The sequence below is a fragment of the Cryptomeria japonica genome, chromosome 7 (assembly GCF_030272615.1).
Source record: "Cryptomeria japonica chromosome 7, Sugi_1.0, whole genome shotgun sequence".
In the NCBI taxonomy this organism is placed as follows: domain Eukaryota; kingdom Viridiplantae; phylum Streptophyta; class Pinopsida; order Cupressales; family Cupressaceae; genus Cryptomeria; species Cryptomeria japonica.
The window spans coordinates 231,724,934-231,738,954 of NC_081411.1; positions in this window are offsets into that span (position 1 = coordinate 231,724,934).

A 14,021-nucleotide genomic window follows, 5' to 3' on the forward strand; every position below is an offset into this window, starting at 1 on the left:
AAAGATAATTTGATAGGTATACATAACATGAAAGCTCAAAACATAGCCTTAGATGTTAAATTAACAAGGAAACTGAATTCTAGTTTCAAGCATTTATATATGATCCAAACGAGAAGATAATTTATTTATAATAGACAATCCACCTAGAGGACAATATATGAGTGGCTACAAACCCCTCATTTTGGATCATTCTCTAGAAAAAAATTAGGCACTACCCAATCAAACATGAGGTTTAAGAGTTAAATAGGTCTCCAATCTTAAATTCCTTCTCTCAATTAAAAATTAAATATAAATAAATGGATTGCCTTACCATTTTTTAAAATACAAAAGCCTAGATTACCAAAATAACCTAATAAGTGACAGATTCTATTTTCAAAAAAATAAGAAGAAGATGAACTAAAATCAATTGCTTTCTCATGATAGATAGAGAACCTTACATTTAAAAACCTCTTAAAATCCTTGGCCTCCATATCTTTATTTGAGTTCTACTATTATTTCAAATGTGGTATTCCTTCCTTGGATAGTCCTCAACAATTACATTTTAACAAGGTCTAGATTCAATAAACTAGGATACCTCCTATTTTTTCTCGTGCCTTATGCAATTTTGTGTATGAATACACAAACCATATCTTACTACCTTGCACTTTATCTACTAAGAATTAGAATCATCTAGAGTCTTAATTAATTTGATCATTTTAGTTGCTCAACTCCTTTCTTTCACACATATAAAGTTGTCCCTATCCTCGTAAGGATTCCACCTATGGTGAACTAACTAGTAGAAGTATTCCCCTCAATCCTAAAATTAAAAATATGGCTAGATATAAACAACTTTATATACAACAAATTAATTTATAGATTCTTAGAAAGTTAACAACATACAAATCATTACTTATGAAAATATCATATCTTATATTAACAAATCTACTTTTAAAAAAATAAAAATATACCTCTTGCAATCACTTCATTAAAAATAATTGCCTATTATTAAGTCCTCCTACTTGCTTCTACTCAATACTTAAAATGAAACTAAACAAGAAATTGATTCTATAGAGAGCTCCACTTGAAAACATAGTAAAGCTAAATTTTGGTGATGTATTGATGGGGAACCCTATAAGATTAGGTTTAAATGGAGCTACTTAAATAGACCATTAAATTCAAATCATAGTTGTTACATCAAAATAATCCTCAATGGTTCAAATAACTTTGTATAAGGAAATTACCCTCTATTAGGCTAAGACTGGTTATTAGCAAAAACATTCGAAACCTCCAAATTGAAGCTAGTTTAAAAATGATAATTTACCTTTACCCAATCAAAGTATACCAAATGGGATTTGCATATCTTTTAATTCAATTCAAGATTCTTCAATTTTAAAATAATATGAATTTTCTCATTGCTACATGGAACCAAATATGGTCATAGGTAAATTACAGATTTTTGCAATAAATAGTGTCTACTAGTATTTGGGAATAGATAGGTTTGTGATAATAGATTCGATATGCGCTTCGGTTGGAATATGAATATTAGAAAATTTTCAAAAAATAATTGAGGACAAAATTATCTTGGTTTGAATGTTTCCATCCAAATAGCCATTTCATAATCATTCATAAAGCCTTTCTCTTAGAAAACAATTCTTCTAAGATTGGCCTTGTATCCTTTACAAATTCAATTGATATTTTGATTCTTTTTATGGTTGAGATTCTCTTCGCCATGGGGAAAGAATAAATTACTATAATATTTCTAATTTCTCTATTAATCAACATATTTCACTTCTTTATAAATAGATTATTTTTACTATTGGTTTATTACTTTACTTAATATCTAAGTGAAAGCTAATAATTTGCATTGGTAGTGTCTCATCTATAAGTGTTTCTCCATGAATGGGGTATTCCCCCTTGTGTTCATGCCAAATGTTGCCAATCTCTCTCCTCCTCTTAGGGCTTCTTTCCTTCTTGTGAGTGTAATGAGGATACATTATTTATACTCATGGAATTCGGGATCCTCATCCATAATCTTCTCCTCTAAAAGCCAAAGGGAATCATGGACGATGGGGTTGATTGTAGTCTACTCATCAATGTTTTATTTAGTTACCTCCCATGTGGGGAATTTTTCATGGCCTTCAAGTGGAGCTTTACCTAGTTCAACTCCAACTGATTTCCTCAGTTTGCCCTTGCTATTTCACTAGTTCATGCGAGTAAAGAAGATAGAGGTAAAGATGAAGTTGAGAAGGGATTGAATCCTCTGATGGATACTTAATACCCTATTAATAAATGGGGCAAAAAAATGTGACTAAGCCCAACCTCCTCTCCTTTTTTCTATTGTTGTTACAACATAGTACCTTTTTTTTAATATGTTTTCTAATTTGGAGGTTAGCCCTACTTTAACTTTAGGAGTGTGATTTTTTATCCACCTACAAATTTTTTTTCTAAATATCCATTATATTGTTTTACAAATGATAAATCACACTAATTGATTAAAAATGACAACCTAAAATAATATAAAATATGTGGATTTCTATTCTAGAAAATTATTTATATTTTTTTATTATATTTTCTCATACCTTAAAATAAAAATATTATAAATATATTTAATAAATTACTATAAGATTTCCAGCAATGATGTATTTATTGGCACTAACTATGAAGCCTAGATTGTTATAGGGATATTTGATTTTTGATAAATACATTTTTTCTTTTAGTAGGTAGCAAGTTAAATGAAAAATTTGAGAATTTTTGCTCCTATGTCTCTAGAGTAAAGTTAATATCAAAATAGATGACCTCAATGAAGTCTTAATCAATCACTCTTATCAACATCATCTAGATATCATAAGTGTTTGGTGGACTATTCATGTTAATGAGAAATAGTTAATCATTAACCATGATTGAATTGGAATAGTACTTAGATGGGTGACTTCCTAAAAAATCGCAAACCTTGACTTCTATTTACACGATACATATACAATCATGACTAAATACACCATTCACAATCATGAAAAAAGTGTTATATAAACAAACAATTCATAAAATATAAATTAATAAATTTGACAAAAAGCATACAATCAAATCTTAATATAATATAATAAAAAAAACTAAAAAATCCTTAATTCTAGTAATTACACGTAGATTTACTTTTTCCCAATTGATAAGAAAATTTATTATCATTTGTCTGTGAGTGAGAGCAGTGTGGATATATTCATTTAATGCATGATGACGAGAAAAAAGTGTAGCAATAGTAAGCCAAGATTTCATTGCTGCAGTACGAAATAGGAAACCGTGGAATAAACTGATTTTTGGGGCCGTCTAAACATGGAAAAAGCGAATTTTTCGGAAGCCAAGATTTCATTGCTACAGTACGAAATAGTTGACTTGCGAAAGTTTAGCAAATGCAAAAACCCTTGATTAAGTGGACAATACATTTTTAAGTATAATCCACCTACACAGAGAGTGGAGAATCTAATGCCATATGCTGAATCTAATGCCATTTGCTGAATCTAATGCTCATTATGTTACAAAAAAATCTCTTATGTTATTTTTACTTACCATGTGATAATATGTTACAGTAACATTGCCCCTTTACTATATTGTTCTTTTTACTTATCATTAAAACTTCAAATTTCATCTTGCTAAGAGACTTTCTCTTAAAAGGGTAACATAACATAAACAAAAGATGGTCATTACACAAAATAAATATACATTTTTTTAGAAGAATTTTCTGTGAAGAAATAAAGCTTGAATTAGGTGGAACTCCATCAAGTTTTCATGTATCCCTCAAAAGGGTGTGTCTACAAGATGAATTCTTGACTACCATCTCCTCAAGGTCTTGAATCAAAGATCCCTCAAGTTATTGTAGAACAATCCATGTTGAACTACACTCATCTAGATCCATCAAGATTTCTCGTGATGTTTGAAAAGGTTTAATTATTGATCATAAACTCATGAAATAGCTAGACAACAGTCCATATTGAGTTCAACAAGTCCATTATCTATCATTAAAAATAAATCTTTGCATTATATAAATTCTTCAAAACCATCAACATAAAAGGAGAAAGAAAAAAACAAAGTTGAAACATATGCCTCTCACGCAAAACACCATCTCATGAAGGAAGCTAACTTGAGATGATGGAAAGTTCTCCAACCTCTAGTTCCACTAGTCTCCAATAACATGACAACAACTGGAATCAACAATTTACCTTGGCAAAAGGTTTAATCTCATCTACAAGATACTAAAAAATTGCATTAATATTTTTCGATGCACATTTTGAGCCACTAGTAAGAAGATAGATTGTTTGATTAGCACATCAAAAGGAAGATATATCAATTACTTGATATCTTGCAATACTCATAAAACTAATCTGAGTTATAGCTTCTCTTGTAGATTAAATTTCTTCCAAGTTACCACTAATAGAATATGCATGTAAATAAATATGTAGCCATTGATGAGTCCTCATATGTTGCAAATGAATGATTGTCCTAATCTTGATTGTATCATCTAGTAGATCCTCATCCTTTTAATTTTCATGTTTTAAAAAGAGATGGTACTAAACAATATTGGTCTCAAGACAACATTCTTTGATGATTGGCACACTCAATGAATTTTCAGTGTGAGTTGATATTTGAGTACTTATTGTAACAACCACATTGGGTTACCAAAAATAATGTAATGTCACACACTTTTAAAACTTTGTCCTAGAGTGATAGAGTAAGGTTCCTTAACATGCCTATTGGCATTCAATGATTCTTCTTGTAGGTTATGACTGGAAAAAGATAGTGATGTATAAGTTATCTAAAATATTTTGTATTTATATAGTGTGGGTAGAGAATTAAACAAGTTACAACATTATGTACTCAATCTAGGCATTATTCAATACTACAATTTTCTTGGTTATTACTTTAAGAAATATATTTGGCTATAAAAATTTGTATTATCAGCCATTTGATATAGATTTTGAAGTTCTCAATCGCTTGCTCCAAGAAGCAATGGATTCCTAAATTTTTATAGGTTGGAACAAATGGCCTCCATGCTCACTATACCATATATAGACCTTGTTGCTTCATCATGATTGAATGTATATCTCACATCTTAGAATAAGAAAAGGTCTTGGTTTCAAAATGTCATCAAATTTTAGAGGAAATAAAATGGGAAAACATACTCTCTCACATGCGTTCTAATGACATCATCATTTTCATTTATCTAGAGCCTTGTCATTTCAAGATTTCCATTTACTAGGAGGCATCATCATATAGCCCTACAATCAGTTTGAGGCATTTGAAGTCTTGGAGGGGAGAGTGTCAATGGAAGGGATCCGAAATCCCATAACACATTTCTTAGGATCATGAAGGCACTTTGACACTAACATGAGGAGAAAGGTGAATATATCATGTTTTATTTGAATATTAGAATATGATTTATACATAGATTGTTACCTCTCAACTTCAGAAAACTACAAGCTTCTTCTTCATTTCTACATTCTCTACTCTATTAACACTACCTATGAAGCGAATCTTTAAATAATACCTCTACATGTGGGAGCCTCTTTGTAAAAGTTGCTAATAGATAGCTCTTTAAAACATACAAAAATAAAGTCTTTGAATAAGATCATTGCCAATGAACTCTCTAACTCTTCTAACCCTTCAAAATGACCAAACACACAACCTAAGGATGATATCTATTGTCCATGAAGATGATCCTTCCATCTACAAATGTTGCAGCTAATCAATCAAGTAGAATAGTAAGTATTTTTGAAGAAGAACTAATACTAAGGTTAAGAGTCGATTAATGAAAACTTTTAATCATTACCATAAAACATTACCATACACAAAAAAAAAAAGAAAGACCAACAAAGATAAACCCTGCCGCATGCAATAATAATAGTCCACTTAATACTAGGAATGGATACTTAAATATATAATTCCTAAAGTTGAAATCCAATATCTTCCTGTAACTAAACATAGTATTTATTTTAAGAAAATAAAATACAATAAGACAAAGTCGCCCTATATTAGTTGTTTTTAAGCAATTCAAATTAAACCTCTTGAAAACAACTTATACACTCATTAAAAAATGGACATTTAACACCATAATTTAATACTTTACAGACAATTCAATAGACATTTTGCATTAATACAACTACATGTATAATTTTCATGAACTAAATCTAGAAACAAAACTGAAAATGAAAACTAAATATTTTTTAGAAACGTGGGATTGCTTCTAAAGCCCAGACGCTCTTTCATCATTTGAGCATATCATTTACAAAAGATAAAGATTCTTAATATTAGATTGTAATTGAACATACCTACGTAGTTGTAGATAAAAGTTACCCCCCGAGATTAATCTGTGTTTACAGATTTATTTTTTATGACCATACACATATGCTGTATCAACAACTATCAAATTAATAAATCATAACACAACCATTTTCTATAATACAGTACCATTCCACTAACAATTCTATTACTTATCAATTTCTTATATATACAGGACAGGCATATTAATTTCCATTCAGAACAGTATTATCTATTCAATATTGTGCGCTTGTCCTTCCCACTGCAGTATGACCTAATCTGCTAGCCAAACAGCCTCCACCAACCGACAAATATCTACTTACCCACAGGAATTCATAAGACTTGCTTGAAAAAGATAGGAAAGTAGTGGGTCCTAGTGTTAATTTTTTTTTTTTGTGTTAGAGGAATGCAGTGTTCAGATAAATCAATGAATTCATCAAGTCGATTTATGGAAGAGGATCCAATAGTCATGCACCTTAACTTTGCACTTCTCAAAATCTTAGGTGAAAATTTTAAATTTCCCAATTTTTTAGAGTAGCTTACTTGGCAAGTCCCCTTCTTATAACTAAAGTTTTAGGGCCACATCATCAAGTATGGTGCCACATCAGCATGCTTTTTGCCAAGGTGTCCAAAACAACCCAAAAACAAAAGTGAGATCAATATACATGCAAAAGAGGCCCCAATACTTGTGCACCTGATGTGGCATCACATGGTTGGCTACTTTTCAAACTATTGGTACATTTCCTAACAATAACAACTTTAAAGTCACAACTATTGGTGCATAAACACACAAAAATTGATATTTTATGTTTCAAACAATAGTTTTTATTTGTACTATTATTAGAACAAAAGTATCAACAACGCTTTTCCAACACCAAAATCTAATCCCAAATCTTTCTTAGACATTCATTTATGTCTCACATTAATCTAAAGGTAGCGTATGAGTTGTGTAGAGCCCTAGGGCTCACTGTTAAAGCTACCAAGCACAGGGAAGGTAGAGAGGCAAGGAGAGAAAAGTTTCAAATAACTTATAAAGTATATTTTGTTTAAATGATACTTGTTAGTTTATTATATAGTTTGGCCAGCGATCATTTTCTATTTTATATTGAGCATATTTGGTTTGTTGGGCATAGGCCATTTTCTATTCTATATTGAACATATTTGGTTTGTTGGGCATAGGCCATAGGCCATAACAAAACAAAACAAATTCTATCGATTTTTCTTAGTATAAATATGTGTGCATTCAAAGGAATTCATCATGGTAATATATGAATAGGATGATGTTTTTATTGTGACAAATTTTGAGGAAGAAATGTGTATGCATGTTTAGTTTGGTGTAGAACAAAGTTTGTGTTTCATCATCCAATGACAAGGAGGCAGGGCCCACTGCTTGAGTTATCTGGTGACTTTTTCCAATTAGTATAGTTTGGTGTGTGATTTAATTTCTTACAATATTTTTTTTTCATAAATATAGGTTTGATTGTAATTTGGTTTAAAGTTGATTTTCTTCAGTTACATGTTTATTAGTTTATTCAAAATATAAGATGGGAATTGAAACTCTGATTTAATAAAAAAGGAAATATATTACTTTAGTAAATAACTCAAGGCATTTTCTATAACAAAGATTTCTTTATTTTTGTCACTACACTTCCTATTACAATTTATGTCACAACACTTCTTATCATACTTCCTGGCATAGTTCTTGTCACAGAACAAAAACAAGAATATTAAACTAGATTTATGATTAGGCAATCATTGTGTGTATTAGCTAAATTGCATTCCCACTTAACTTGTTATCTTTAACCCTTAGGCAAACAACCCCAATACCTTTCTAAAGCTTACAAACTCTTGGATTGACAGAAGAAACAAACTTGAGTAAGCCATCAAGACTAGTTATTATAGCCATCAAGACTAGTTATTATCTCCAAATCTTATATCCTAGCTTGTGTCCCATCATTTTGGTGTTGTTATATAGGGGAAAGGTGTTAAAGGCCTAAAATTGTAGTGAGTTGAGTTAGGACCAGTGCACCAAGGCGAAAGTCCATGCAACTATTGACATTGCCTAGGTGATTAACCTTGGTTTGCTCTGTTTTAGATTTTGTAGATGCAGGAATCATAATAGAGATAGTAAAGGAAGATCCATTAAGAAATATGTAGCAAGTAGTTCCAAACAAGAGAAACCAAAACTAGAAAAAAGGCAATTGGTATAGAAAATGGTAGTTGAGCCTGATCTGGAAAAGCATGTTGTAGAGCCTTCTATTATTTCTTGACCTAGCATATCACACATAATTTCTGAGTTACCTTGAGAGCCACTAATTACTCTAGAGTTGTTAGAAAATTTGCTAATTCCTTTGAGCTACATAGTGGAAAGTATGTTGAAAAACCATATTCAAACATTTAAACTCCTTGGGCATTTGAAGCCAATATGGGTGACAACATTAATAATAACAACAACAACAATAGGAGGATACTTGCACCTAACAATCTTGTAACTTTTGAGTTTCCTATTGTCCACCCTACTAAAGATGCTCCCATGAAAATATCCTTCACTCTGCCTTACAAATATTTAGGGGACTGGCCATGAAAGATCCTGATAAGTTTTTATTTTTATTTGAAGTTTTCTGTAACAGTTATGACTATCTGAATGATGCACAAAAAGTTAAATTGTTTCCAACTGCCTTCAAGGACGTAGCCCTCGTATGGTTTATGAGTTTAGGATCGTAGTCAATTCATACTTAGAAGAATATGAAGGAGAAGTTCCATGCTAAGTACCATGAATATTTCAAAACAAAGGAGGTATGGGATGGAATCTTTTGTATATGGAATTCAGAAAGATTGCATGGAAATATTGAATATTATGGGCGGGGGGTGATATTTGTAAAGTACATTTTGAAGATATTTGTAAAGCAGGTAGGAATTATTCACGATCCACATAGACAATGCAAGGATATGTGGGAAGGAGCAACTTGGCAGGAGGAGGTACATCAAGTGTCACTAAAAGAGAACTAGGTATGTTACTTGAAAACCTTAAAATATATTTATCAAGTCATAGGGGTAAACAAATTGACACATTATATACACATAAGAAACAAGAAGAGGCTGAAAAAGGCTTAGCTATGTTTTGTCAAATTTGCCAAAAAAAACACAATAGCAAGGAATGTCACTACAACAAAACCAAGATTTAATCTTTCGAGGATGCCAGTAGGAACACCACCTTGAATCTCTTCCTATAGATATGACTAATATAGAGTATATCGAAGAACCTATTTATTTCATGGCCCTGCGAATGTGCTGGCCACCATGAGCAATATATCCAGGTATGACAAGTGATTATCTTGTACCTAGAGCTAGTCAACCTAATCCCTTTTCAAATAAATTTGGATATTATGGAGGATGAAAACAATCTCCACCCTATTTCTAGCAATGGCCAAACCAATATGCTTCATATCCCTGGTAATAGGCATGGAGGCCACAAAAACCACAATATTCGTAATAATATCCATTTTATCCACCACCACCAATAATTAATCTATATCACCCACCACAACAAATCCTTCCACCTATATCACAAGCATCAAATAATCAATTTCCAAACACACCACAACAACCAAAGGCAACTCCTATGCCTGCACAACCATCACCAAATCCAAATAATAAGGTGACACAATTAGTATATAATAATGAGGTTGTTGGATAACTCACTTATCCCGTTAATATAGTGGAAATAGATGGAGTCCAATTAAGATCATGAAAAGCCCTTCAAGGACTAACTATTACTAAAATTGATGTTTCACCTAATAAATTTGAAGAGACCCAAGTCAAAACACCTCCATTCCCTAATCAATTCCATTCTAAGCAAGCTCCAAAGGAGATTTCTCCACACAAATTTGATTTATTAATGAATTAAGGAATGTTAACATTAAGATTCCTCTTTTGTACGCTATAAAAGACATTCTTATCTATACAAAAAAAGTTCAAGAATTATGTACTCGAAGGAAAAAGAAGAAAGATGATCCTAAAATTGTCGAAGTTATTGGGCAACTTGCTGACCTCATGTTGGGAAGCTCGATGATCTTGAGGTACGTATTGGTAATATTGTGATTCATAATACACTTTTTGATCTAGGAGCTACTATAAATGTAATGACAAATGAAACTAAGGAAAAATCGGCTCTCCAAGTACTTAGGCCCACACCAATAGTCCTTTAAATGTCTAATCATTTCTTGGTCAAGCCTAAACGTATGATAGAGGATATAGTTATTTTTATTTATTCTTGGGAGTATCCTATAGACTTTGTAATCTCACAAACTACAATTAATATAGGGGGACACCCCTTGATTTTTTGAAGATTGTGATTGGCTACTATTGATGCCTTTATTAATTGCAAGTCTAGAAACATGGTCATCTCCAATGGCAAAGAGATGAAACAACTAATGCCATATCCACTAGCACAACCTTTAAAGAGATTGAAGATCCTCTGTGGGTTGATAGTAAATTGGATGAGTGGCTACCAATTTTCATAATCGATTAAAGTCGAGATATCGCAAGGCAATCGGAAGAAACATTCTGATGAACTTTCTTGAAAATAATTATTCATTTAATAGTATTTTATAAAAATTGGTCACTTTATTTAATAATGATGGTCCATTTGAAAATTTTCCTTTAGTAAATGATAGATGCTCACTTCATCATTGCTTCACATTGCGTCAGTTGTTGCCACATGATTGTCTATATAGCTATGTTCTTGATTTCTAAAAATTTCAATCCTTCCCTGGTTGCTACACAAATGTTTGCCATAAGTTCACATGTACAATCACAAGCCATGGAAGTATTATATGTTAATACACTCAACATAAATCCAAGGCTAACTGCCTCACAATTAGATGACCTCATTTCTATGTTATGCTCCCATAATGATGCTTTTGCATGGTTATATCAAGATATGAGAGGCATACATCCTGCTACTTTTACACATCATATATATATTTAGGAAGGTACTCAACCAATAAGACAATCAAAATGGAGATTAAATCCAATCTTGAAAGAAATTGTTAAAGAAGAGATTTAGAAGCTACTTAATGTAGCATTTATCTTCCCCATCTCTGATAGTCAATGGGTTTCACCTCTTGTGGGATTTCCCAAAAATAATGGGAAGTGGTGAATCTATGTTTACTATAGCGCCCTTAATAAGGCCACAAAAAAAGACCATTTTCCCACACCATTGATTGATCAAGTTCTATATACTCTTGTTGGGAAGAGATTTCTCTATTTCCTTGATAGACTTAGCAGATATAATCAAATCCATATAGCCCTAGAAGACCAAGATAAAACAACATTTAACTTTCCTTGAGGGAAATTTTCTTATAATGTTTTCCCTTTTGGGTTATGCAATTCTCCCACTACATTTCAAAGAGCAGCTTTGAATACTTTCAACTAACCTAATTCATGATTGTGTAGAAGTTTACATGGATGTTTTCACTATTTATGGTAACACGTATGAGGAAGCCAAAGAGAATCTTGATAAGGTTCTTTAGCAATTCATTGAAACCAATATGTCTTTGAGTCATGAAAACTATGACATTCTTATGACAAAAGGTATATTACCTGGTCAATATATTTTCCCAAATGTCACTCAAGTGGATCCCATGAAGGTACAAATAATTTAGGCTTTACCTACTCTAGCCAATCAAAATGATGTTCGTAGCATTTTAGGACATGCTAGATATTATTTTCTATTTATTCAAAATTTTAGTAAAATTGCTTGACCTCTTTTTGTCTTGTTAGGTAAAGATGTTGCTTTTTCATGGACAAATTAGTGTCAGCAAGCCTTCAAGTAAATCAAAAGAAATCTCACTTCAGCAACAGTGTTACATGGACCAAATTGGGAGTTACCATTTCATATCCACATGGATGCCTCAGACAATTCAATGGGGGCAGTTTTTCGACAAAAGGAGGATTCACTCGTTTACTCAATTTATTATATGAGTAAGAATTACATTGGTAATGAGGTAAACTATACTGTGACTAATAAATAATTTTTTTTTGTAGTATATGCAGTGAATAAATTTTCATTACATTATTGGTTAATATAAGATTTTTATTCATATTGATCACTCTCAAATAAGATTCTTAATGGATAAACTAGGAGTAATAGGAAAAGTGATTAGATGGTTATTATTGTTGCAAGAGTTTGATATAACTATACTTAAGAAGAGTAGTTGAGAAAATGTGGTTGCGGACTTTTATTTAGGTTGTATCAATGAGATGAACCTGTACTAGTTGATGAAGCTTTCCCAGATGAACATCTCTTTTCTATTTCAACTTAAAGAGTCTGTGGTTTGCAGACATTGCAAACTATTTATTCGCATGCTAATTTCCTCCACACTTTTCACCAAGGGAACGTCGCAAGCTCATTGGCCTCAGTGACCAATACATGTTGATCAATGGGATTCTCTTTTGTACCAACATTTATAGTGTCATGCGACAATGTGTAGCTAAGGATGATGTCTTTGATATACTTTGTGCATGCCACTCTGAATCTTGCGGGGGTCATTTTGCAACCCAGAGGAGTGCCCACAAAATCTTTACTACAGGATATTATTGACCTACAATCTACAAAGATTGCAAGAGATGTTCAGCATTGCGACAAGTGTCAATGCATTGGCTGTCCCACGCGTTTAGATGAAATGCCTCTACATCCTGAGTTATCCATTGAGCCCTTTGAAAAATGGGATCTCAATTTTGTGGGACCAATTAATACCCTCTCTAGGAACAAAAAATATATCTTGATTCATACATATTATGTAACCAAATGGGTAGAAGTTGTTGAACTAAAACATGCTTGAGATACTAAAGTTGCTGACTTTCTGTATTTTGAGATTTTCACTAGGTTTGGTGTTCTACGAGATATTGTTACAGATCAGAGACCATAATTCACATTAGAACTCATCTCTACTTTAGTGCATGAATATGAGATCCGACAATGTATTTTTTAGTGGCAAATTTTCATCAATTGACGAATAACCGACCAACCATAAATAGGAAACTAGTAGGTCTAACTACAGAAAATTTTAAAACGTACATCTTCTACAGGTCCACCAAGGCCTACATGTCAAAACAGGTAAACCTTCCCGTCAATCACCTATCTATCAGAGGCCATCGGTTGGAAATCTTTTTGGAACGTTTATTACTCTTTTCACCTAAATCATATTAACAGTAGTTGAATGGTTTTGACAATGAAGTTAGGTAAGTTTGAATGGTTTAGTATTGTCTGCAGTAACATGTTCGTTGAATCTAGGCAAAATAGAGGATAGAAGAATGAGTAGTGCAACACTAGGCAGATAAAGACGAAGACAGATGTTAGTGTATAGCATCGGATAGTTTTACAAGTTTGAGATTGGCTACAACTAAAGATAGCTGTAGATGATTAGTTTGTAATCCTTTTGTAATGTGAGTTTGAATTTTTTTCATAAATATCTTTTTATGATTAATTCAAAATATTTTATTTTGTCTCAACGATCTCTGTGTTTTGTTTTGTGCGCATTGCCAGTTACTTAGCAAATAGAACATCAGTCTTGGTCATTTGTGCTTTCTTAGAATTTAATCTCATCATATCCGTAGGAACTTGTCTTGTAGTTTTCTTATTCAAGAGTACTTGGCTTGAGTTTGGTCATTGCTCAAATGAGATTACAAATGCTACCAAATCTTTTTGATCACAAGGTCAAGAATCAACTGAGCAA